This window comes from Tenrec ecaudatus, unplaced genomic scaffold (genome assembly GCF_050624435.1).
Source record: "Tenrec ecaudatus isolate mTenEca1 unplaced genomic scaffold, mTenEca1.hap1 Scaffold_282, whole genome shotgun sequence".
Classification (NCBI taxonomy): Eukaryota; Metazoa; Chordata; class Mammalia; order Afrosoricida; family Tenrecidae; genus Tenrec; species Tenrec ecaudatus.
This window is the reverse complement of record NW_027458985.1, coordinates 398,112-423,580: the sequence shown is the minus strand read 5'-3', so window position 1 is coordinate 423,580 and position 25,469 is coordinate 398,112. Positions and strand designations below refer to the sequence as shown.

General features: G+C 41.3%; 1 long non-coding RNA gene across 5 annotated transcripts in view; it reads right to left on the bottom strand.

Moving 5' to 3' along the window:
* Positions 1 to 25,469, bottom strand: part of LOC142436453 (uncharacterized) — a 78,370-nt gene that overhangs the window by 9,183 nt on the left and 43,718 nt on the right. The window contains exons 3-8 of one of the 5 annotated variants that reach the window (XR_012781951.1): positions 17,851 to 17,996; positions 12,697 to 12,808; positions 12,055 to 12,236; positions 10,865 to 10,987; positions 8,862 to 8,988; positions 401 to 4,895 (exon numbers count right to left, since the gene is read on the bottom strand). This is a non-coding gene — a long non-coding RNA (uncharacterized LOC142436453). The other 4 variants (XR_012781949.1, XR_012781953.1, XR_012781950.1 and 1 more) reach the window with 4 other exon arrangements.

The following is a 25,469-nucleotide window of genomic DNA, read 5'->3' as shown; positions in this document are numbered from 1 at the left end:
GAGCCAGACTGACATAATTGATCCTAAACACAACTGGTTCAGTCCTGGACTCCAGGGAAGGACAGAAGAGTACACTTGGACTGCCTTCTTCCTCAACTTGCAATTCCTTTTGGGTTCACCTCAGATGTATTTTGCAATTGGGGGTAATTCTCTTGAGTTTTGTTATGTGTCTTTCTGTTTAACAGTATACGAACCCAGAATTGATAAATGTATAGAGGCAGCAAGACAAACAAGGATTTCTTGGAGATACAGTGGGGCAATGGGTGGGGTAAAAGGGAGCCGATATTAAAAAGTTCAAGAAAGATGTTTTCCTCCTGCTTGATGTGATGGAACTGTGGGATGATATGATATCTATGTTACTATGGGTAGACTAGAGAAACAAATTCATAGACACTCACGTCCTTGAGAAATAGCTTTATGTACAAGAGAACTCAAATATCAAGAAAACATCCCAGCCCAGTCCAGATCAATTCCTTAAGTCCAATCTTAGACCATATGTCCGATACCTATTTTTAAAGTCTTCTTCAGACTCACAAAACACATGCAATGATGCCAAATGCAGCAAGAGCACAGGCCAGTGGGTGGGAAGTCTTCTGGATCTGGTGGCATTGTAAGCATCTCAGCGCTTGCATGGGTCCACGTGATTTCTCCAGCTGAGAGCACTCACATAGTTCCACATGTCTTGTCAGCTGCAATGTCTCCCAGGAAGTCAACAGAAAGAGACAGAGAGAGACAGACTCCTACATTCAAGGAGGAATGAAGGAGTTCCCAGAATCCTCAGGAGGCCACTCCAACACAGAGGCCACATTGGCTATGATCTGATTAACTGGCTAGACTCCACCCCTTCACTCTTAATCCTGTGAAATTGACAAATGATTATATGACGACCACAGCTAACTATAAGATGGTTTGGGCAAAAAACAAATAATCAAATAAAATAATAAACATAGATTATTTCATTATGAAATTTTTTATTGTAAATTCAGTTATTGGTTTATATCACAATCCCTTTTCCTGTTCAATATTTTAAAGTTTTTGAAATATTGTACTGGCAAGAATTTCTGTCCGTTTGCAGCTATGTGTGCAAAACTTTCTGTCATGTATTGGAACATATTTTTCTCATGAAACATGCAACAAAATACTATTTGCAACATTCTTCTCAGGTGTAGTTCAGTGGCATTAGAGTATTGTTTTCAACAATTAAAAACATCTGCAAAATTTCCCATCAAACATAACAGAAAACCACCCCCAAAATAATTCTGACTAGAAACTTTCCCCTTAACATCAAATAATTAACTAAAACGTTCCAGTTTCAATTATTTTGAATAGAAGCCTGATTTAAATACTTCCCCGTTCCTCTGTAAAGAAGGCAGCCTAAATCCTGTAGAATATCTTTGTCTTTGAGCCAGATTTTCTTTACCAGTATTTTTTGTGGCTTATATCTCAATATCAAAATCTGTATAAAGAGCTATGTCTGTAGATCATACTTCCTTTCACTGTATCCAGCTCACAGTGTTTGCAACTTGTAGCACTCTCTACCTCTAAAGCTTTTCCCACTGAGGGACCAGAGGTAAAAATAACCTCAGGGAGAAAGTTGACTTGCAGGGGTGCTTAGGCCCCACAGGAGCCTGGATACAGACTGTAGTTAGAGCTGCTGTGCTGACCACTATGGTAGCTCCAGTGCCCGTGTTTGGAAATCTGCAGAGACAACTCCAGGTAACACTCCTGACCAACAATCTGAATGCTTATGACCAGAGAAAATGTTACTGTGTGCCCCACAGAAGTTGGAAGACTGTGTAAGCCCAGGAAACACCTCTCCTGTATGTGATGGGTTGCTGTCAGCAGGGGGCTCAGAATACCCATCACCCACAGAGGGTACTAATCCATGGGAAGAAATATGACCTTCTTAAGACTTCTGTGGGTTCCTGTTTCCCCACAAATAACCTTGTTGGTAGGAAACACTTTTTTTCCAATATTAAACATGGACTATAACGCAGTATATTTTATCCTTTCCCAAATATTCTGAAATGTTATAGGGGAAAGGAGTTTTAGGGAGACATATACTTGTTTCCCTACGTGGTCAAAGGAATGAAAAGATTCAGGTAGGCCTAGTCTTGATTCCATTGCATGGTAAGCATAGAGATTGTCTTTAATTTCACCAGATCATCTGTGTACTTCTGATGGTAATAGATGTAAAGCTACATTAAACTTAAAATCTACACAGATGTCCGCATGATTGGTAGAGGGAAGACCTCAAAGAGAGGGCTGTGTTCTCTCAAGGACTCCACCAGCATCACTTTTCTAGTGTGAGTCCCAGAGGCAGGGGCCCCATTCAGCCCTTTCCACCTTTACATACCATGCACCTCCCACACGCAAATGCCTGACAAGAACCCAAATAAAACCACAACATGCAAGGACTTAAATTCATATTCCTTCTCACCTGGAGAGCATTTTCTGGGTGTCACGAATCTTATCCACATGAACATGAAGCATGTGTGGGTTTTCCTCTTTCTGGCAACTCAGGGTGGTGAGTGGTTCAGGGAGTCAGACATGAAGTCTGGGAGTGAAGAATCGGGGCACATGACTCACTGGGTTTCTCTCTATCCCCAGCTGTATATGCCCAGGTGCAGGTACAAGAGTCAGGCCCTGGACTAGTGAGGCCCTCACAGACCCTATCTCTCACTTGTGCGGTCTCTAGATTGTCTTTAACCAGCTATAATGTGACCTGGGTCCACCGGGCTCCAGGAAAGGATCTGGAGTGGATTGGGATAATAAGGGAGAATGGTGGGCACAAACTATAATCTAGCTCTCCAGTACTGAGTCAGCATCACCAGGGATACATCCCAGAACCAGGTTAATTTAAAACTGAGCTCTGTGAATCCTGACGTCACGGCCATGTATTACTGTGCAAGTTACACAGTGATGGGAACTCAGTGTGAGCCCAGACACAAACTCAGTTTCAGCAGAGACAAGGGAATGAAGGCAGTGAGGCTTTCCTCTCAGAAGCTGTGGTTTCCCCACCTTGTCAGCACTTCTCCAGGGACTACCGTGTATAGTCTAGGGAACCTTCATGCATCTGAGGAAGAACATGCACTCTGTGGAAGTCTGGAAGGTCATCTGTCGCCAAAATGGTGGGCCATGTCAGTAGAGGGACAGCAACACAGAACACGGGTACCCATATGGTAAGTCACAACTGTCCGTTCACACACTTGGCCCAGGCCAAACTCCAGCACCTCTTCCTTTGTTTTGAAAGCTTTGTTACACTAACTCCAATGAAAGTTTTTCTTGATGAAAATTTCTCATGATTAACGAGATCTGATGCCCACATATAAGATGTTCCACATTTAATTCATGCAAAGGGCTTTTTTCCTTTTGTCAAATCTCTGATGTGCTGTAAGGCATTGTGTCTGGCTGAAAGCTTTTCCACATTCATCACATATATGGGGTTTCTCTCCAGTATGAGTTCACTGATGAACAGTAAGAGAAGCCTTCCAGATAAAGGCTTTTCCACATTCATGACATACATGGGGTTTCTCCCGAGTGTGAATTAGCTGATGAACAGTGAGAGAAATCTTCTGGATAAAGCCTTTGCCACATATATAGGGTTTTACTCCTGTGAATTTTTATATGAGTTTTGAGATTTCCTTTACGAATGAAGCTTTTGCCACATTCACCACATTTATGTGGTTTCTCTCCACTATGAGTTTGCTGATTAATAGTGAGAGCAGTCTTCTGGATAAAGCCTTTTCCACATTCACCACATACATGGAGGTTTTCTCCAGTATGAGTTCGCTGATGAACAGTAAGTTTACTCTTTCTGATAAAAGCTTTTCCACATTGACTACACACATGGGGTTTCTCTCCAGTATGAGTTCGCTGATGAACAGTGAGAGCATGCTTCCGAATAAAGGCTTTTCCACATTCACCACATACATGGGGTTTCTCTCCAGTATGGGTTCACTGATGAACGGTGAGAACATCCTTCGTGAGAAAGGTTTTTCCACATTGACCACATACATAGGATTTCTCACCAGTATGAGTTCGCTGATAAACAGTAAATTTACTCTTCTGGCTAAAGCCTTTGCCATATTCACCACATACATGGGGTTTCTCTCCAGTATGAGTTCGCTGATGAAAAGTGAGAAGAGTCTTCCTGATAAAGGCTTTTCCATATTCACCACATATGTGGGGTTTCTCTCCAGTATGAGTTTGCTGATGAGCAGTGAGATCACTCTGCCTAGTGAAGCCTTTCCCACATTCACTGCATACATAGGACATTCCTGCCACATGAGGTTCCTGATGTCCCTTGAGGTATGATACACTGTGAAAATTTTTCCCACATTGCAAGCATTTTCCTAGCTTTTGTCCTTCATGACTTTTTTGATAATGTTCATTGAGTTTGAACATTTTCTTGAATATTTGCCCACACTGACTGCATTCGTAGGTCTTATCTAGTATACCAATAATCTGGTGTTCATAGAACACAGAGTCTTCAATGAAGGTTGTTCCACATTTATCGCCTGTGTGTGGTTTCTCAATTTCATCAGACTCCTGATGCTGAATGCACTGTGACTTCATGAACCTGGGTGGTTCACACTCAGGGAATTTCATTTCAGTATTAAATTGCTCTTGTTCACTGTGGAGAAAAGTTTTCTCATCTTCAGTGAGCACAACTGACTTCTGTATTTTGTTGCTTCTGTTCTGATTTAATTCCAGAATGATTAAATCTGATTTTACATTTTTTTCATGTAATCCAAACATCTCATAAGTTTCCTTTGGAGGAAAATTATTTTTATGCTGAGAATATGTATTACATTTGTAGCACCATTCCATTCTGTCAATGCATCTTTCACATTGCAAGTGCTCAAGCAAATGATCATCATCTTTCTGGATTTCTATAAAAGAACACAACATTGACTCTTTTAAATATCTTGGTTTTCAATGGACCCCATAAAATACACATTGATATAAAGTAGATCTTTAGTGACAACCCTCTTTTATGACTATAAATAAAACACTATGCTTAATGTTTATTGCCCATTGGACGAAATACAATCATGTAAACAATTCAAATGGTAAAAATAGTTACTATAGAAATCAGGTTGGATATGAAAGTGATAAATGGACACAGGTTTGATATTTGCTTAAAGAGGTACATGAATACATACAACAAACATAACAGAAGGAAGACATGAGACCAATAGACCACAGGAGTGATATGACTTGCTAATTCCATTTGGTAGAGGTTAAATGTATTCATTTAATCAATCTTTACTGAAAGACAACTAAGTGCTAGATAAAGTTGGGAATGCGAAACATGGCGAATATTCTACTTGGGAGAAAACCATTTTTACAGGTATATATGAAAGGGATTATGGTACAGAAACACATTCCTTATGTTTGTGGAGCCTGTATTTTAGCTCACAGCACTCCTCTTACAGTGCTGTCCTGTGGTGGCGTGCAGGTTGCTGTGATGCCAGAAGCACTGCCACCCAGTGTTTCAAATACAAGCAGGACCACCCATGGTGCACAGGTCTTAGTGGATTCTCCAGAAATAGGGACTGGGAGGAAGATCTGGTGATCGACTTCTGGAACATGAACCCCTCAGGTTTAATGGCAATGAAATAACACTGAACAAGTACTAAATCCTCAAAGTACAGTCAACCATAATGATGTAGATGGAGGAAAAGCTTTGGGGACCTTCAGTGCTTGACATGGCATGACTGAAAATGAGAAAAAATAGCTGCTAATATCCTCTAGTAAATGGAAAATGGCATACATGCAATATTGTCATGAAAAATTGCAAGTTGTCAAAACAAAATGGAATGGTAAAAATTGATAGTGTATGCATTATTCAACTTTAATAGACTGGTACTGGCTATTTTTAATTAGATAATCAAGTGGTTTATAAGGCTGAGATCGACAAATTCAAGAAGATTGGCATCATATTCATTATCCAAAAGCACACTGCAATATCTTCCCTGATGTATAATTTTGTCAGTGGTAGGCTAATATTCATATGCCTGCAAGCAAGACCAGTTAGTACAAGTGTTATTCAGTTTTGTGCACCAATTAAAGCAAACATAGAAGCATTCACAAAGTTGGAGAAGAGTCCCAGTCACATACTCTTAGTTAAATATCATCGCCACACTATCCTTTCATTGTAGTGCCACCTTAATGATACCTCATACAAGCGCATGGCTAATTACTATCTGCCAGCAGCTTTAACGACAAGAGCAGACATGTTGTTGTTATTGTTCTCCCCGCTCAGGAGACAATTACTCCACTCCACCTACCCTCAGCACTGGTCTTAAGTTGCTCATCCAATTATTTCAGGGATCCCGAGGCTAAAGATCCTGCCTACCTTGTTAGGTAGCTAGGTGTCTGCCTGTGTTTGTGTGGGAGGCGGGGGAGCTGCATGCCCTGAGATTATATAAATTGGTGAAAGAATGCAAAGCCTTTTTATTTCTGCCCTTCAATTACACACCAGTCCTTTAGGACCCATCCAGTGGGCATTTAAGAGAGAAAGAGATAATTGATTCCTTAAGTGACAGCAACAAAGGGAACCTGATTGCTTTCAAAGCTAGGCATCTTTCAGCTGAGAAGCAAGAAGTCAGGCACCTGTAGCAGCTGTATACTAACATCTTCCTGGAGGGCAGTTGGGGGGAAATCTCTGTCTGGAGATTGCTCATTAGCAGTTCTAGCTTTGGGACTTGTGGGGGTTTTCTTCCAACACTAGAACTGGTCTTCCAAGCCCTGTGGTCAGGAGTACAGATATAAGGCTGCTGCTCACACTTTCATCCAGGTTCTGTTTACCACCACAATAATGAAATTGAGGGGAGAAGGGATAAAGGAGAGCTGATATCAAGGAATTAAAGAAGAAAAAGTTTTCAAACTGTGGTAGCTATTGTACAGGACTGCTCCATGTAATTGAACTATGGGAAGTTATGATATCTATAAGAGCTCCCAATAAAATATTTAAAAATATATATTGAAATTTTCACATGAATTTTTCAGCCTGACATTGATCAACCAAACAATCATACACACTGATAAGTGTAAAATTTGGGGAAAGTAGCAGTAGTTGGAAAATGTGACCTTAGTAACAGAAATGACACACAGGTTCACTGATAACATTTTGAGACTAATGATGAATTCATAGCAAATTCCTTATTAAACACCAGAAATGGAAACTACACATATGGATTTTCCGGAATGGAACAAATGAAAATCAAATCAACCACATCTACAGAAAGAAATGGTGGAGAAGCTTATAAGTCAAAACACGCCCAGGGGTTAACTGTGGAACAGATCATAAATTGCTCAAATCCAAGTAGAAGCTAGCCAAAGTAGCTAGAGCACAGCTTAGAGACTATGTAAAGAATAAACATGAGGAATAAAAGTCTGACTGAAGACTAATGAGAGACCAGATGAGATGTGGGATGACATGAAAGGCAACTTACACATGGAAACCAAAAGGCTACTCAAGAGACAGAAAAGAAAAGAGAGCAATATTGAATGTACTATGCATTGTTTGAATAACAGCAATAAAACCTATTGGAATATACTGCAAAAATGTTCTTTAGAAGCAGCAACAGTCATCTTTCGTGTATTGGACCTGTTAAGAAGGGGTGGGCCTAAGGAAGGGACACTACATAGTAAGAAATATATAGCAGACATTGCTTAATTAAAAAAAAAACATGCCCTTTCCACTTACAAAAATTATTGGAGGAACAGACAACTTAAAAAAATCTTACAGGTAGAAAAAAATGTAAGGTACAATGCTAAAGTATACTTTAAAGCTGATAATTTTCTTGCTAGGAAGATGATTTTAGATACCTGGAAACAACAGAAGTCATAAATATATTTCACCAAAAGGAGTAAAATATGGGGAAATATGTCTGTTAAAGAATTCCAACAGAGAAGGCAAATTGACCATCTCTCTAAGAAAACAGAAAGAACTGACATCACCTGCATGAAGAAAACTTTAAAGGAACAGGACACCAAATGAGAATATGGACACCAAATCTTTAGAGAAACTCCAAGGGGGGAAGCTAAGGAAGCACAAAGGAGACCCGTTTATGGTGGGAGCTCAAGATGCAAGATGGTGCTGCATACTGCAAATGGATATCCATTCTTACTCAGTAGGGGAGGAATGTGCTGTATTCAGAGGACAGTTACTAATTCAGAATTCTCTGTTTGGAGAGAAGCGTGCAAGACAGATTTTCATAGTAAAGTGGAAACATAAAAGAAGGGAAAATTTCAGAATGTTAAAGAAAATTATGGAAGCAAACACACATAGTGTAAAACAAGAAAATGGAAATCTAATCTCATAAGAGCTACAGGTGTACTTCCCTCAACATCTTGGACAAGTGAACTCTCACATACAAAGTCGCACACACTTTTATGCATTTTCTGACACCTTTCATAGATATGAGGCCTTCTCCCTGTTCAATCAACTACCCCAGCCAATTCCCCTTAAGGTGTTTTGACCATGCATCTGAGAAAATTCCACTATAGCTTGCTTCTAATACCAAACACAGTTCTCTTGTTCCAACTGAGAGAAAGCTTCTGGGGTGACAATTAGATAACCTGTTTATGGGAAATTACAGAATCATGGACACACCAAAATTAACGTAAAGTTTGTAAAGACTGCAGTTTTGTATTTCTAGAAAAATAATGTTCAAAGGAATAAAGTAAATAGCATTCTTTCAAGGGTAGAAGACCTAACCCACTAACCTAGGATGAGACAATGCAATGAGAATCTACCTCTTTGAGAATACGACAAACACCGCAAAGTTTTTAACATATAAGACAGGAAAAGCCAGTGACGAGGTCAATGACTTGAGAATTCTCCTCACCAATGGAAACCAGGTTGCGATAGTTCTCCAACATCACATCCTGATATAGGGTTTTCTGAGCAGAGTTCAGGAGCTGCAATTCCTTCCGGGTGAACTTTACAGCCACATCGTTGAATGTCAGTGGTTCCTGTAGTAAGAGGGGTCTACTTAATGAAGTATTTTCCATTTGAAGATTTAAAAAAAATATATCTTACAGTAAAAAAAGCAAAACAATAATAAAAACTATTGTGGTAGTTCATTCCATAATGCGTCATTAACTGAGGACTTGGTACAAAATATTTTACCTTATTTCTACATTCACGACCATCAGCCGAGAAAACTAGCCCTAATTTTAGAAAGATCTCCAGTGTTCTGAGAAATAAATGTTTTCAAATACATTCTCCAGGTCAAATACAGTGCCCCCACAATAGCTAGCTCCACATTAAGGAGCAGGCTTAAAGGAGCTCCCATAGTAGAGGAATCATTTCTGTACCTGGCTACTTCACTATGCCTGAAGGTTATCTGTATATCTGAGCAATCAGGTTCTAGAGCCAGCCCAACATAAATGTAGCAAACACCTGGGGAGGGCACAGGGCCGGTTTGAAGTCAACTAACACTAGGTCAAGATGGTAACTCAGCATCTTGCTTGTTTAGAATTTTACCCGCTTATGATATGACCCATTAACTATGTACATGCTAACTGCATGACACGAACGCCTTATGGAAAGACCTGTAAGCTCCATTATATATACCCACTGGAAAATATATTCACTCTCTCAGGCCTGACATGGGAAGAGAGCCCCTGTGTCCAGCTGTCTGCTCTCTGTCTTTTAATATTTTCACAATTGCAATGTCACTCCTGAGGATCACTTTTGGAGTGTTGGGGACCCCAGTGCCTGAAAATAATGCACCCACTCTTAACATTAGAATTTTGAGTTCCAGTGACATTATCTGAATGTTCTAGAAATAGCTCAGCTTTATAATCACACAAGGTATATAAAGACCTATTTGTTATTAAATGGCATTAGGGTTTCTACCAGCATCACCATTATTAGAGGCTCGGTACCTTCAGTGGCAATAAGTACTGGGAACAGTGCAGATGGGGGAGGTCAAACATACCTCAACTCTCCAACACTTTTTGTCAACTCTAAAACAAGTCAATCCTTCCACACCACTCTGTCTCACTTCTGGGTTTGATAATCTGTTGCTGTGGTCACACAACACTCAATAGATCAAAGTGGTCTATTAATGAACAAGGTACAACTCGGGATCAGGAACAAGAAGCTATAAGTCAGAACCAAGATCAGAATGTTCATAGACATTATCTCCCTTACTGAGTGCAGAACAACTTTCTAAGCTCTTAAAGGCCACCTTAGGACAAGCTCCTCTTGACAACCTTAGGACAAATTCTCCTCAGCCACCTTTGGAGTGAATTATCTTAACTTTAATTGCAAGGTCCTCTTGAACTTGCCATCTTTCACCACATGCTCTCCAAGGCGCCCCCAGCCTAATTCTGCTGGGTGGATCTCTGGAGCCTTCCTAATCTTGCCTAGGCAGGGAAGATGCTGGGTTGGCCCAAGAAGCCAACATATTAAGAGGGAGAGAGAGAACTGCCTGCAGGCATGGTTTGAGAGGAGACAGTGAGGCATTATCCTGTCATCTGAGCTGTTGATTTGGGTTTATTAGCCCCTGCAGCCACACAGTTCAGAATGAACCCATGGATTAGGGATTTGCAGCTTCCAAAAAATTAATGTGGCATTTCCTTGAATGGCAACTATGAGCTGCCTGTGTGACCTGACTTGAGAGCTTCCTCCACTCTATGAGCCATTAGCTTGCTGTCTGACCTTCCAATTTGGGTTCCTCAGCCCCTGCAACCTATTAGCTGACGAGATTCAACAACTTCTCTTTGTGAGGCAGTGGACTGTGGTCTGACCTGATGATCTGGTTCATCAGCGTTTATAAACAAATCAATGAGGAAAAACCTACAGACTGATTCCTGACCTTTATATAGATCTGGAACTCACCAGCTTCCACATCTTGAAGTGCGATTTATTTACTTGATGACTTTTGAGTTTTGTGAGATGTTGCTGAGCAAATCATGGACCATCTTGAACCTCTACCACATAGGGATGGGTCTACTGCTGCTCCTGCAAAATGAACTGTACTATTCATGGGTCAAGAGCTGCACCAATGGAGACAATGACCAGGGTAGAAGGGACAGGAGTGACAGAGCCAATGGTGTCAGGTCCAGAAAGGGCTTTTCAGCCAAGAAAGTGGGACAGGCAGGCAAGATCAAGAAGAGGATATCCAAAAGTAGTTGAGAGGACCATATAAAGATGGAACTAAGAAATGAGCCTATCTTTAGAAGGAAAAATGTCTGATAGGGGACAGGGAAAACAGGCCTTCCCTGAAGAAGAGCAAATGTGCCTACATGGTTCTTTAATATGAAAGTCAATGTGTAGCCTACTAATTCTGATACCAAATTATACTCTGTTACTGAGTAAAACTTGTACCTGTGACTCTGGACTGTAATTAGTCCATGGCCACTGCAAAAAAAAAAAAAAAAAAAGAATAAGCTGAGTAGGAGAGGAGTGTGGCAAAGATACTGGTGTCAGACTGGAAAACCATTGGAGGGTACAGGTCTGTCTAAGCTCTGCCTCATATGAATCAGAGCTGATGTTGACAGTTAATTCTCTCTCCTGCATCTCTAGTTAGAGGAGGTGAGATGCTGTCTCATTTTTAAACCACTAATGCAACAAGACCCATTTTAGATGCATTGATGAGAATGCTGCTGTGTGGGAGAGTATTTAACATATCACCTTCAGAAATAAGCATTAAAGAAAGTTACTCAAACAAAAATCCCATGGACTACTGAACTCTCCTAAAGAAGTGATTTTATTTCTCCTTAAAAACCATGTATAGCATATAATTTGAAAGATATGCTGGCCATAGAATAATAAATTATGAGCTGGAAGATAATGTTATCCAAAGAATCCTCAGTGCTATATTATGTTCAATGTCAATAGTTTATTGTTAATCCTATGATCAATATATTCCTAATCTTCTCCAGCCAAATGTTGAAATCAGAGTAAAAGTTTAGCTCTAAGTTCTACTATTTCAAATTTCTGCTTTTCCAATGAACTGAATCAGTATTATACAGGCTCCTACAATTCCAGTAGAAAATACAGAAAAGGATAAAACACATCAGAAGCACCTGAGCCTTGGCCATTTTCTTTGGTCCTTAGGACACTACAGGCAACTGGGATGCTCTGTCTTATCTGGATCAGCTCTAATGATGCTCACAAATTTCAATCTCTCGTGAGGAAATCCCAAAAGTAATAATACAAGGCACTCTTCCTCCTTCCTCTAAGCTGCTGGTGATGCACCATCGGCAGGCTGATGGGAGAATACAGTGTAACACATAACCAATAGGTCCAGGTGCTGTTACTGTTCTTTCCTTCTTCTAAACACCCAAAGTCCCCAATACTGTTAACGGTGCCCTTACTGAGTAATGGGAAACATGCTTATACCATGAGCAATAAAATCTAAAACTCATAATGTTCACACATGTGAATAAAAGATTATTTTATAACAAATAGAGATTGGGCAATCAAATATAAATATAAAAAAATAAACAAAGAGTTGGATCCCTACCCCACAGCATACAAACTACCAATTCCTTACTGTGTGACTCTCAAAGAGAATGACAAATCAATGAACCTTTAAGATGATTATGTTAATTAAAGCATCTGGAAACATTTTACATGGGATATATAAAGAGCTATTATAAACTAAAGATTATTTTATAGGAGAACTATAAATTGTAAAATAACTTTAGAAACACTTTTAAACTCACCATCAAGTAAAGTTAGACATATAAGCTGCCGATAGGACACAGGAGAACTGCTGTACAGAGCTTCCAAGATTCTAAAGCCATGACAGGATGCTAATGGGTGTGTACCTCTGACCTTGAGGATAGAAGTCCAACACTTAACACATGTCAAAAACAAGGCTCCATAATAAACATTTATATGACATTTATTAGATTGAAATTTATATCTATACATATATAAATTACATATAAATGTAAATGAAGAAGTATATATCCCCCAATAATGAGTGCACTTTTGAATCCCAATATAGATAATGTTTTTAATATACCATTATTTGTAGTACCTAATGCAGTTAGATCAGTGGTTCTCCACCTATGGGTTGAGACCCTTTTGGGGGTTGAAGGACCCTTTCACAGGGGTTGCCTGATTCATAACAGTAGTAAACTTACTGTCATGAAGTAGCAACAAAAGTAGTTTTATGGTTGGAGCTTCACCACAACATGAGGAACTGCATTAAAGGGTCGCAGCATTAGGAAGGTTGAGAATCACTGAGTCAGACAGGTGGTCTATACAAGTACACAGTCTAGCTATGCCCCCTTAACTTCCTCCAAATTATTTACCTGGGTTTGTCGCCTGCCAATGTGAACGAGGAAAAGTTGTCCCTCATAGTGGTTACTGTCAGGCTGCTAATTGCAAGGTCAGCAATTGGAAACCACCAATTTCTCCTCGAAAGCATGAGTGACATGGCTTTTTACTCCGTTATAAAGTTACAGTCTTGGAAACCCACTGGGGCTGTCATATAAGACAATCGGGCAGCTTGGCCAACAATACATTGGTACCGTTGTGCCTTGTGGTTATGTAAATAAACTGTCTGAAACCTAACCTACAGATTAGTTACTTTGGAATTCATGTTACAACTAATTGAGTTATTTCAGAGACAGAAATTGGGATCTCACTACCAACAAAAAAGAAGAACCAGGGGGACTTCCGGCAAGATGGCGAAGGAGTAACAAACACCAGAGGAACTCCACAGAATTCAAGCTAGGAGAGTTACTTAGAGATAACTGAACACTGCTGGAATGCAGGAGGAGCATCATAAAGACAAGTAGGCACAGACCCATGGGGTTTTGAGGGGCTGGGGGCTTTTGGTTTACTTCAGTGGAGGCCGGCTGGGGCTTGACCTTTGCCCCGCCACTGTCTCTGCCAGAGCCAGGACCATTTGGAGCCTGTAGGGCTGCTTGGTCTCAACACAGCCACAGTTTGCCACCACCTGCCTTGGGGCAGGCACTAGACCTTTGCATCTCCTCTCTGTCACCCTATCAGTCTTGGAGGGCTGTGCAGCAGCCTTTTCTCAACACAGCCACAGCTTGCTGCTACCACCTCCGAACAAGGATTAAACCCTTGCAGCTCCTCTGGCCTGGATAAGGGCTCAGCTACATTGTTGCTTTCTATCCATCTCTTCACTATATTCCCCCTCCCCCGCCCCTCATGGGCACATTTGGCTTGCTTTTTAACTTTTTTTTCTCCTCTTTTCCTCTTTCTTGGTCTCTCACACTCTACTGCTAACCTCCAGACCACTCCCTTAGCTTAGGGCATTTACACCTGAGCCACACGCAGCTAGGTGAGCTCCACCCTGTGTAGTTAGCAGGCTGGAAAAATCCCTGCTGGCCCCCAACAGGGGATACTCTGCTCAACTTCTGACTGGGGAACTCCTTCCAGCCTTTGTGCCTGTGGGGCATAAGGCAGCTCGGCCAACACTCCTCAACAAAAGTTACTGCAGGAGCCTCTGCCCAACCTCTGCAACACCAAAGCAGGCAACCCTTCTGGGTCACTCCCCCGAGAGGGAAGCCACAGGAGGACAAAGTGGTAGGTTAATTCCATAGTGAAATAAGCTATAGGCAGTTCAAAGTCTCCCAGAGAGAGCCAGTGCTCTTCGACTCCCTGGAAAATGGCACCTGGCTCATCTAAAACAACGCAACACAAGCAGCCATCAGCCCCAAAAACCTCAACAAAAAAAGGAGAGGAACAAAAGGCAAAGCCAGAAGATGTCCTGAACATAATGCATGCATAGAGGAAGCAGACATTGAGCTGCCACAGAAAGAAATTTTCAGAATGTTACTTGGAGTCAGGGGATATGAGGGAAACAATACAGAAAAATGATGAAATGATAGAAAAGGTAAAAACCATAAATCAAAGAGAAATACAGGAGCTTAGGGAGGAGATAACAAAAACCAGTAGCACACTCATGGACCTCGACAAGCAACTGGAAGAATCAGAGGCCCGCATCAGTGACTTGGAGGACAGCCAAGCAGACTTCAACAAACGAGAACAAAAATCTAATAAGATCATCAGAGAAGCTGAAGAAAACTTAAGAACTAAGTCTGATGCTATGAAGCGGTACATCATTAGAAGTATTGGCTTACTGGAGGAAGACACAACAAAGAAGTCATCTGCAACAGTAGTGAGAGAATTCTTGGAGGAAAGCTTCCCCAGCTTAGTGAATTAAAACAAGGCAACCATTCAGGAAGCTGAAAGAATCCCAGCAAGACTGGATCCCAAGAAGAAGTCATCAAGGCACATAATAGTTAAATTATCCAACTTTGAGGAAAAGGAGAAAATCATGAGAGCAGCTAGGGGAAAACAAGCAATCATATATAAAGGTTCCCAAATAAGAATATGATCAGACCTATCAGCAGAAACTATGAAGAAGAGAGAGTGGAGTAACATTTTCAAAAAATTGAAGGAAAACAATGCAAACCCAAGAATACGCTACCAAGCCAAATTATCAATCAAGATAGATGGAGAAGAGTCATTACATTGCACGCTCATCTCGATAATATGATCACTGAAGACAGATTTGTGCATAAGCAAATGTGGTGAAGAAAGTTGATGGTGCTCAGCTATCAAAAGATATAGCATCTGGGATCTTAATGGCTTGAAGGTAAAAAAGCGGCCATCTAGCTCAGAAGCAACAAAGCCCACATGGAAGAAGCATACCAGCCTGTGCAATCACAAGGTATCAAGGGATCAGGTATCAGGCATCATCAGAACAAAAAATCTTACCATAGTGAATCAGCGGGGGAGTGTGGAGTGGAGACCCAAAGCCCATTTGTAGGCCACTGGACATTCCCTTACAGAAGGGTCTTGGGGAGGCGATGAAACAGTCAGGGTGTGATGTAGCAACGATGAAAAATACAACTTTGATCAAGTTTCTGGGTGCTTCCTTCCCCCCTCCAACTGTCATGGTCTGAATCCTGACTTGCAGGTCTGACTAGACCAGGGGATGTACACTGGTGCAGATGGGAACTGAAAATGCAGGGAAGCCATGGCAGATAATCCCCTCAGGACTGGTGGTGTGAGTGGTGATATTTGAAGGGCACAGTGAGGTTGGGTTGGAAAAGTGGAACCTATTTCAAGAATCTACATGTGACCTCCTCCCTGGGGGACATACAACAGAAAAATGGGACACAGAAATATATGACAAAATAACAATTTATAAATTATCAAGGGTTCATGAGGGAGGAGGGAGTGAGGAGAAGAAAAATTGAGGACCTGAAGCCAGGGGCTTGGGTGGAGAGCAAATGTTTTGAGAATGATGAGGGCAACGAATGTAAAAATGTGCTTTACACAATTGATATATGTATGGATTGTATTAGGAGTTGTATGAGTCCCTAATAAAATGACTTAAAAAAAAAAAAGAACCAGGAGTAGGGGCCTTTAGATCCCAGATTCTTTCACAGAAATTCTTCAATCCAGCAGACAGGCAGCTGTGACACAAGAGTGGACATGAAGGGAAGAAGCAGCAACAGAGACATGGTGGCAGCAGAACCAAGAGCCTGAGACAGAGCAGTGGCATTCCCAGACCACAGAACAAGAGAGCTAAGTGCCTTTGGGCAGGAGGTTAGAGGTGAAATAGGGGTACATTTGAGTTCTTATCTGGGGAACTAGATTTGCCAACCCACATAGAGCTAAGTGTGTCTGGTATAAGGCTAAGGTGCAGAGAGAGAATTTATCCGCAGAACTAAGAGAACTTTGTAATTTTTGTACATTTAGGACAGAAGCCAGGGGGTTGTAGGGCCTGACCTCACCTGCAGGTACGGCTGTCAAGATGCTGTCCCAGAGAACTGTACCTTGAGGCACTGATGATGCTAAATTGTGTGTTAGGGTGGAAAAGTGACTTCTTTGTCAAACATAATTTGAGGAGAGCATTTATTGAACTTTAAGAGACAACAAAAGATACGCACACACATCATATGGATAAGGGAGGCCATTAGCAGTTCAAATGCAACTGAGGATTCAGAGTCGGGACCCTAGATAAATAGGACACAGAACAAAAGGCCATGTCACAGATCATGATTGGTGGCAAAGCAATACATCAGATACAGGTGGGACTGCAGCAGCAGGAATGGGACCATAATTGGGACATGCACATTATTAGATAGAAAGACTTAAAAGATTGGTCCAGGGCCTTCAAACTGAGGCAATCAAGGCCAGACTCATAACAATGGCCCCTGTGCTGTCCTCGCTTAGGTGAGCTCCATCAAGGATACATCTAGGCAGGCCCTTGGATGGGGATGGATGGAGAGGAGTGCAGGCAATCTATTTTGTAAGGCATTTTCCGCAAGGGTAAGATGATCTACATTCTTGGCTAATTATCAAAAGGAATTCAATGGAGGCTTAATCAAACTGGGGAGGCAGCAAATGGACAGAGTTGTCACTGTCATCAGCAATGCAAACCTTAAACCCAACTCAGTGCCACAGAGTGGATTCTGGTTACAGTGACCCTTTAAAGGGAGGTGGAATGGCCCCTTATGGATTTCGGAGACTATAACTCTTACCAAGATTGGAAACCTTGTTTTTCTCCTCAGGGGTGACTTGTAATTCTGAACTGCTGACCTTGCAGTTAGCAGTCCAATCTGTAACCACTATGCCACCCGCCTTTTGCAAATTGGAGTGCTCACAATTTAAGTTCTAATACAATTATACATGGTTACATTATCAGCAAATTCTATCATTCCGGGAGATGCGCAAATTGCTCGGACCCCGACCAATGGGGCAGCCTGGGTTCTTGTACACTGGTGTTTCCTGGGTTCAGACCCCAGAAAGCTCAGATCCCTCCTGCTTCCCCTCAAACTCCTCTGCCCAGTGCTGACCCCAGGAACCCCAGGGATGCTCACCCTGCTTGGAGTCAGGTGAATGGATTTGGTTCACGACCCAGTCAGAAGTTGAAGTCCTTCCTTGTCATGCTTCAATGTGCAAGACACTAGTACCAGATTTCTAGCTCCCTAGACTGGACTGTATTTCTCTGTGGCAAATCTTTGTTCTGAAACAGAAGAGGAGGCAATGTTGAAAAAGGCATATCACTTTCTTGGCCTGTACTTCTTGCGCTAAATAGTGACCACCCCCACCACCTGGGATCAAAATCCTGCTCAAAGCTGAGGGTTTGCATTAAACAAGGGTCCACTCTATCTTTGCAGAGCAATTTTACTAATTTCCCAAATATCATGATCAACTTTGGATCCACAAAGTGGAAGTACTTAAGGCCTCAAATTTCTCAAGCTCCATTGAAGGTAAATATCTTCTTTTCACCAGCAATCTAACTGAAGAACGGAATATTTTATGAAGAATGTTCTTTAAAAGCCCATAACGGAACCTCAGACCAAAACCCTTGACATATCTGGTGAAAGTGATCAAGCTGAATCACGCTCATATCTGCCACTCCAACTCAGGCTGAGCTTCTCATTAAGTAAAACCTACTCCAATCCCCTTGCATCCTGGGTATTCTTTACAATATCTATTGTGTGAAGAAATCCCTATGGTTGGGTAGCCCATTTATGCACAATAGTGTAGTAACTAGAGAAAGTTTTTGTACAGGTGGACAACAAGAGACAGAGCGACACCAATAGCACATCCTAGAGGTACCTTGCCCAAGATAGAGATATTCTAAACAAGAAAACAAGCCAGGGGAATCCTTATTTGCTACTCTCTTAAGCTCTTGTGTTTACAGATGTCCGATTTTAAAGCCTTTGGGAAAGACTGCAGCTTACAGTCATGGAATGGCAAGGGGTCATGGTAAGAGCCAAGGTGAGGGAAGATGCTTAAAAATGCAAGATGTATCCAGAAAAGAGATGACTGATCAAACCATTTTGTCATCTTGACCTAAATTCTGGATTCCAAGCTTTCTAGGTAATGCTGACTGATGGCAAACAACACACACTGTAGTAGTGGGCTTATTGGCTTGGGTTCAAGGATGTCCCATCCATAGTCTCAGGTGTGAGTGACGATTTGTCCCGTCAAGAGGGGTGTAAATCATTTATCACTCTAGAGGATCCAGCCAGAGCAAGTGATCTATGAGAGTCGAGTGGGTTTCAGGATGTTCAGAAAGTTTACAATCAACTGAATCACAATTCAATTCCATGAGAAACTTCAAGGCTAACTGTAAGACAGATTAAAGTTGAAGATTCTGGCAGCTAGACAGGAGAGTATTCACGCAATATGAATAGACGCTTTATTCTTTTTGTCTAAGTTCACGTTATTGGGTGAAACATAACAATAATTGTCAGAGTAACCTTATTAATATTTTCTATGAGACCAGTAATAACCTGTAAACAAGGTCAGATAATGATACTTCAAGAAAACTGTAGAGCAATATTGATAATGGATCTACATGAAAAAGTTCTTGAAAACATTGGGAACAGAGTCAGAAAACACATGAAAATAATTACACATGATAATTAAGTAGAATCTATCCTAGAGTTGATTTAATATAAGAAAATGAGCACTGTAATATATACCAATTAATGTAAAAAAGAATTAATAATCTAAATAGACACAAAACTTACTAAACAAAGTCAAAGACTTTTCATGCTAAGGAAAAATAACTCTACAAATCTAACATAAAACAAATATAGTTCAAAATGTTAATATGCTAATATACATTCCTAAAAAGAAAAAGTCATACTTGAAAAAACATCACCCCACGTCAGAAAAAGGACAACCATAAATGTCCACTTTTACCAGTGATATTAAAAATTGACTGTATGTTCTAACTAGAGCTACCAGGTTCACTTTTTTTTAAGGAAGAGGCTTCCAAAAAGACATAAAAATTCCTTTAATCATAATTTAATTATCACATCCATAAAATATTCACGATATGCCATGAATAGCTAATAAATGCTAAAACATTGTAGGCTACATTTAAACACGCTGAAATAACTCTTGGTACTTAACTCCAACTCCCTAACTATTAATTGTTAATCAGAAGTGGAAGGGGAAGGTGGGGGGAGAAAGAGGGAACCTATCACAATGATCTACGTATAACTCCCTCCCCAGGGGGATAGACAACAGAAAAGTGGGTGAAGGAAGACATAGGGCAGTGTAAGAGATGAACAAATAATACTTTACAAATTATCAAGGGTTCATGAGGAGGGGGGAATAAAAATGAGAAGCTGACAGCAAGGGCTCAAGTAGAAAGAAAATGCTTTGAGAATGAGTATGCCAACAAATGTACTAATGTGCTTGACACAATGGATGGAGGTGTGGATTATGATAAGAGTTCTACAAGACCCAATAAAGTGATTTAATAAAAAAAGAAATACAGCATGATCAAAATTATAGCATTTATCTTACAGAAAAGGAAGTACAAATGTATTCAGATTAAAACCCTGAAACAGGGAATTTGTTTCCACCCATTCTGTGATGAAAGCATGAATTTAGAGTCCTGTAGTTTTCTGTAGTGTTGAAGGTCCTCATATACTGATGAATTAATAAACTAAACCAAGGCATTCGTGTGCACATATAATATTAGAGTGACTATATAGACACACATATATGTATGTGATACACACACATATATGTATGTGATACACACACATATATCAAGCTGGACAACAGATAGGATTGATGCTCACCCAAAAACTGAAGTTTGGGGACTTGAACACACTGAGCCATGGATGCTCTAGGTAGCATTGGACCCATGGGCTTCAGTTGGACTGGGCTGGGATGTTCTCTTGATGAAAAGCTCTCTCTTATGCATATGTCAGTGTCTATAGTTTTATTTTTCTAGAGAACCCAGCCTAAGGCAGAACCCCATCACATTAGTGTCATATGAGGGCGAAAAGGTGTACCTGACATGCTGCTCTTGGAGAAAAACACATCACAAGGAAAGTGTGAAAAGATAATCAACAATTCCCTGACACTGAGCCAGTCCTATGCTCCTCTAGGTCTGTGGAATTTTGGTGGAAGAAAATCTATTTATAACAAAAATATCAGAGGGGCCAGCCCCAATCCCAACTAAGAGGACAGCTGCCCCTTCCCCCAGAAGAATTTACTTCAGAGGACAACACTGAAGCTACAGCTCAGGGAAAGGGACATGTCTGATCAGAGCACACGGGAGAAAATGAAGGGGGAGGAAGAGAGAGTGGAGCACACATCCTGGCCCACCAAGCTTTGAGGACAATATGCCTGCTCTGAGCAGCCCATGCAAAAAGAAGCACTATGGCTGCCCCGACTATGAGTCATGACATCCCTCACTGACCTATAGCCCTATAGGGGACAACACTGGAGACAGTTTGGGAATTGCATCCGATCTGACCCCACCACACCCAGGCAAAACACTAAGGGTGTTGTGCAACAGAACAGCAAGGGAAGTAGAGCAAGGAAGTCCCAAGAGTACCAAAATTAGACTCGGGGGCCAGGGCGTGGCACCCCATCAGACTCCACAGAAAAGCACTCCTAAAGGTCAACATAGAGACCTCTAACTTTTTACAGGCTTTTCTCTTTTTTCCCTTTTTTTCTTGTTGCTGTTGTTTTGTTTTCTTTTGTCATTTTGTTTTGCTCTTTTGTGTGTATGTGTGCTTGTGTGTGTGTATGTGTGTGTGTGTGTGTGTGTGTGTGTGCATATTATATCTGCACTTCTAACTAGATAATATAGGCCAGATAAACAATCTGGAGGAGAAAGCAACAGGACCCATGGTTGGGGCGGGGAGCATGACATGGGAGAAGGGGAGGTGGGGGAAAGAAAGTGGTGTTAACCAACCCAGGGAAAAGGGAACAATCAATAAGTGATCCAAAATAGTGGGAAACAGAAAGATTTCTCCAAGTCATCTCCCCCAAATATATGTTAGACTTAGGACACTGCTCACAATTAATGGTAAATAATTGTCAAGTTACCTCCCTGAAGGCAATCAGCTGTCAGAGGACTGTCTAGTCCCACCACATATAGGGCCCATCCCTGCTGTTAAGGACAATGGGATACTTCCCCCTAAAGGCTTCAATTTAGACCCTGCAAGGTGGGTTTACAGTACACCTTACTGATAATGATTTCTACAGTGAACCAGAGAACAGGTCAAACCTGCTCAGTGACATCCAAAGTTAGGCTGCCATGCTGAATCTCGGGTCCGCCCATCTTGTCACATGCACACCCTTACTCCCTCCTCTTCCAACAGCATATGAACCCCTACAGCATCCCACTCCCATTACTATATTACCTATAGCACAACACTTTCCTGTGATGGATTTCTTCACCTGTAATTAGGGGGCCTGCACATCCCCAGATGATATAAAAGCCTTGGTTAGCAATAAATATTTCTCTCCCCATGTGGACCACCAAGTGAGGCTGAGGTGAACATGCAACTATGAAATGTGTCTGCCTCCATTATTTCAATCCCTCTTCTATCTCTCATGCTCCCTATGACTTTACTATAATCTTTATTTATTATCACTGTACAATTGCACCAACCGACCCGCTGTGATGTGTTAGGGTCTGGCCTTTCCCCTGACACAAAATAAGTGGCAAGGAGGGTGTAAGATGCCTGGTAGGGATTGATCAAGGCAATGTAACTGAGAAGAATTACTGAAACCCTGAAATTACTGAACTACAGACAGAGCATGATAGTGGGACAAGAGGAAAGTAAAAGGAAATAGAGGAAAGAACTAGGAGACAAAGAGCATTTACAGAAGTCTAAATACAAGCATGTGCATATGTAAATATATTTATATTAGGGTGGGGAAATAGATCTAGGTGCATATATTAATAGGTTTAGTATTACGGTATCAGATGGACATTGGGCCTCCATGCAAGTGCTCCCTCAATGCAAGAACACTTTGTTCTATTACCTGGCATTCCACGATGCTCACCTTCCTAAGATGATAGCTGAAGACAACTGTGTGCAAAGAAAATGTGAAGAAAACTGATGGAGCCCAGCTACCAAAAGATATAGCATATGGGATCTTAAAGGGTTGAAGGTAAACAAGTGGCCATCTAGCTTAGAAGCAAGAAAGCCCACATGGAAAAAGCACACAACCTATGGATTGATTACAAGGTGTCGATGGGATCAGTATCGGGCATATTGTGAATGAAGGGGAGTGAAGATTGGGGATCCAAAGCCCGTCTGTCAGCAACTGGACAGCCCCTTACAGAAGGATCATAGGGAAGAGACGAGCCAGTCAGGGTACAGTGTAGAAACAATGAAAATACAACTTTCCCCTACTTCCTAAATGCTCCTCCTCCCCTCCACTATCATGAACCTAATTCTCTTACAAATCCAGCTAGACCAGAGGATGCACACTGGTACAGATAGGAACCTGAAACATAGGGAATCTGGGACAGAAGATGCCTTCAGGACCAGTGGTGAGAGTGGTGCTATCATGAGGGTGAAAGGAAGGTGGGGCAGAAAGGGGGGACCCATTACAAGGATCTACATAAAACCCCCTCCCTGGGGGATGGACAACAGAAAAGTGGGTGAAGGGAGACATCGGACAGTGTAAGGATGAAAAAATAATAATTTATAAATTATCAAGGGTTCATGATGGAGAGGCAGTGAGCAGGGAGGGGGGAAATTGAGGAGCTGATACCAAGGGCTCAAGTAGAAAGCAAATGTTTTGAGGATGATGAGGTAACACATGTACAACTGTGCTTGACACACAATGGATAAATAGATAATAAATAGATAAAGCTATCATGTTAACCTTGAAAAAACACAGAGCTCTTACAAGGCACAATGCACACATAGCCTCTCTGCACCAAAGGTCAACACTCACATTTATAACACGTAAGGAAACTTAGTAGACTCATAGTCACACTTGCTATAAGAAATCAGTATAACACTAAGAGCCTTATATTCATGGGGAAACATGACATCATGCTCCTGAGAGGAAAGTACTACACTTGTTTATATAACAAAGTATTCCCATTACTCAGCTCACATACTGCAATAGCATCACTGAGTATGAAACATACACAAATATACATATACACACGCACGCACACATCTTTCCGTTTTTAATGAAAATATTCATACCTACTGAGGCCAGGTTTCTAAAAGTTTCCATCATCCCGTGTCTCTATAGTTTCCTCTCAGAAAGGTCCAGCAATGCCCATTCTTCCTCGGAGAAATTCAGAACCACCTCCTCAACAGCCACAGTGTCCTAAAACATCCCGTATATTCTGGCTTGGCAAGGTACCATGCATTCCACTATGTGAAAGGATGAAGAAGACAGTCCTGGGGAAACAGAGACTTCACATGGGCATTAGACACAGGGGTCTTGCTCTAAGGATTTCCATCAGGGTTTAGCTAACCCACTTCACCCACTAGATCAGCTGTTCTGAACCTGTGGGTTGCAACTCCTTTGGGGGTTGAACAACCCTCTCAAAGGGTTCTCCCGTTCATAACAGTAGCAAAATTACAGTAATGAAAATAATTTTTTGGTTGGGGGGTGAGCACACATGAGGAACTGTATTAAAGGGTTGCAGCATTAGGAAGGTTGAGAACCACTGCACTAGACACACTCCCTCACTAATTACATGTTATCCCAAGGACTGCATGCTTCTAGCATAATGAGTTTATCTCTGTACAGTTTGTCTGTGACCAACTGCAGCCTTATTTCTATCTAGCTGTTTCAGAATAGAGAACAGTCAGAACACATAAATCAGATGAATGATCAAAAATAAAAGCCTCGATTCCAAATTCATATCCTCTCTTCCATTGGAGGGAGGATTGAAATTAGAATATTTATCAGAACAGGAAGCACAGGGTGAAAGGAAGATGACAACTAGGAAACACTGCAGAATTTGTGCTTCTCCCTGTCGCCCCTCCTTAGCCATTGGAGAGCTGCTGGTATGAACTAACAAAGTAGGGACCCAAAGCCCTGGAGTCATGGTATCCTCTTGGAGAATTCTACGTGATCAAGAGCTGACGTGTTACCTGGTGATAGAGATGATTATTTGGGGAATTATGAAATTTTCTATAGAGTGTCTATGTTACTCGCCTACTTTCCAGTCACTCTGCAGTTGCACGCTTGTGTATTTTGTATTTTCAATGAGATAGGACAAGCTATTGAAAAGGGAAACCGGGCAAGAGTGAAAGGTAACAATAGAATATAGATACCCTCTGTACACTGGTACAGATAGGAACATGGAAACAAGGAATCCAAGGTGGATGATCCATTCAGGTCCAGTGGTGAGAGTGGCGATACCAGGAGGATGGAGGGAGGGTGGGGTGGAAAGAGCGAACTGATTACAAGGATCTACATATAACCTCCTCCCTGGGGGATTGACAACAGAAAAGTGGGTGAAGGGACATTTTGGACAGTATAAGATATGACAAAATAATAATTTATAAGTTATCAAGGGTTCATAAGGGAGGGGGTAGTGGGGAGGGAGGGGCAAAAATGAGGAGCTGATGCCAGGGGCTTAAGTGAAGTGCAAATGCTTTGATATTGATAATGGAAATGAATGTGCAAATGTGCTTTACACAATTGATGTATGGATTGTGATGAGTTGTAATATAATGATTAA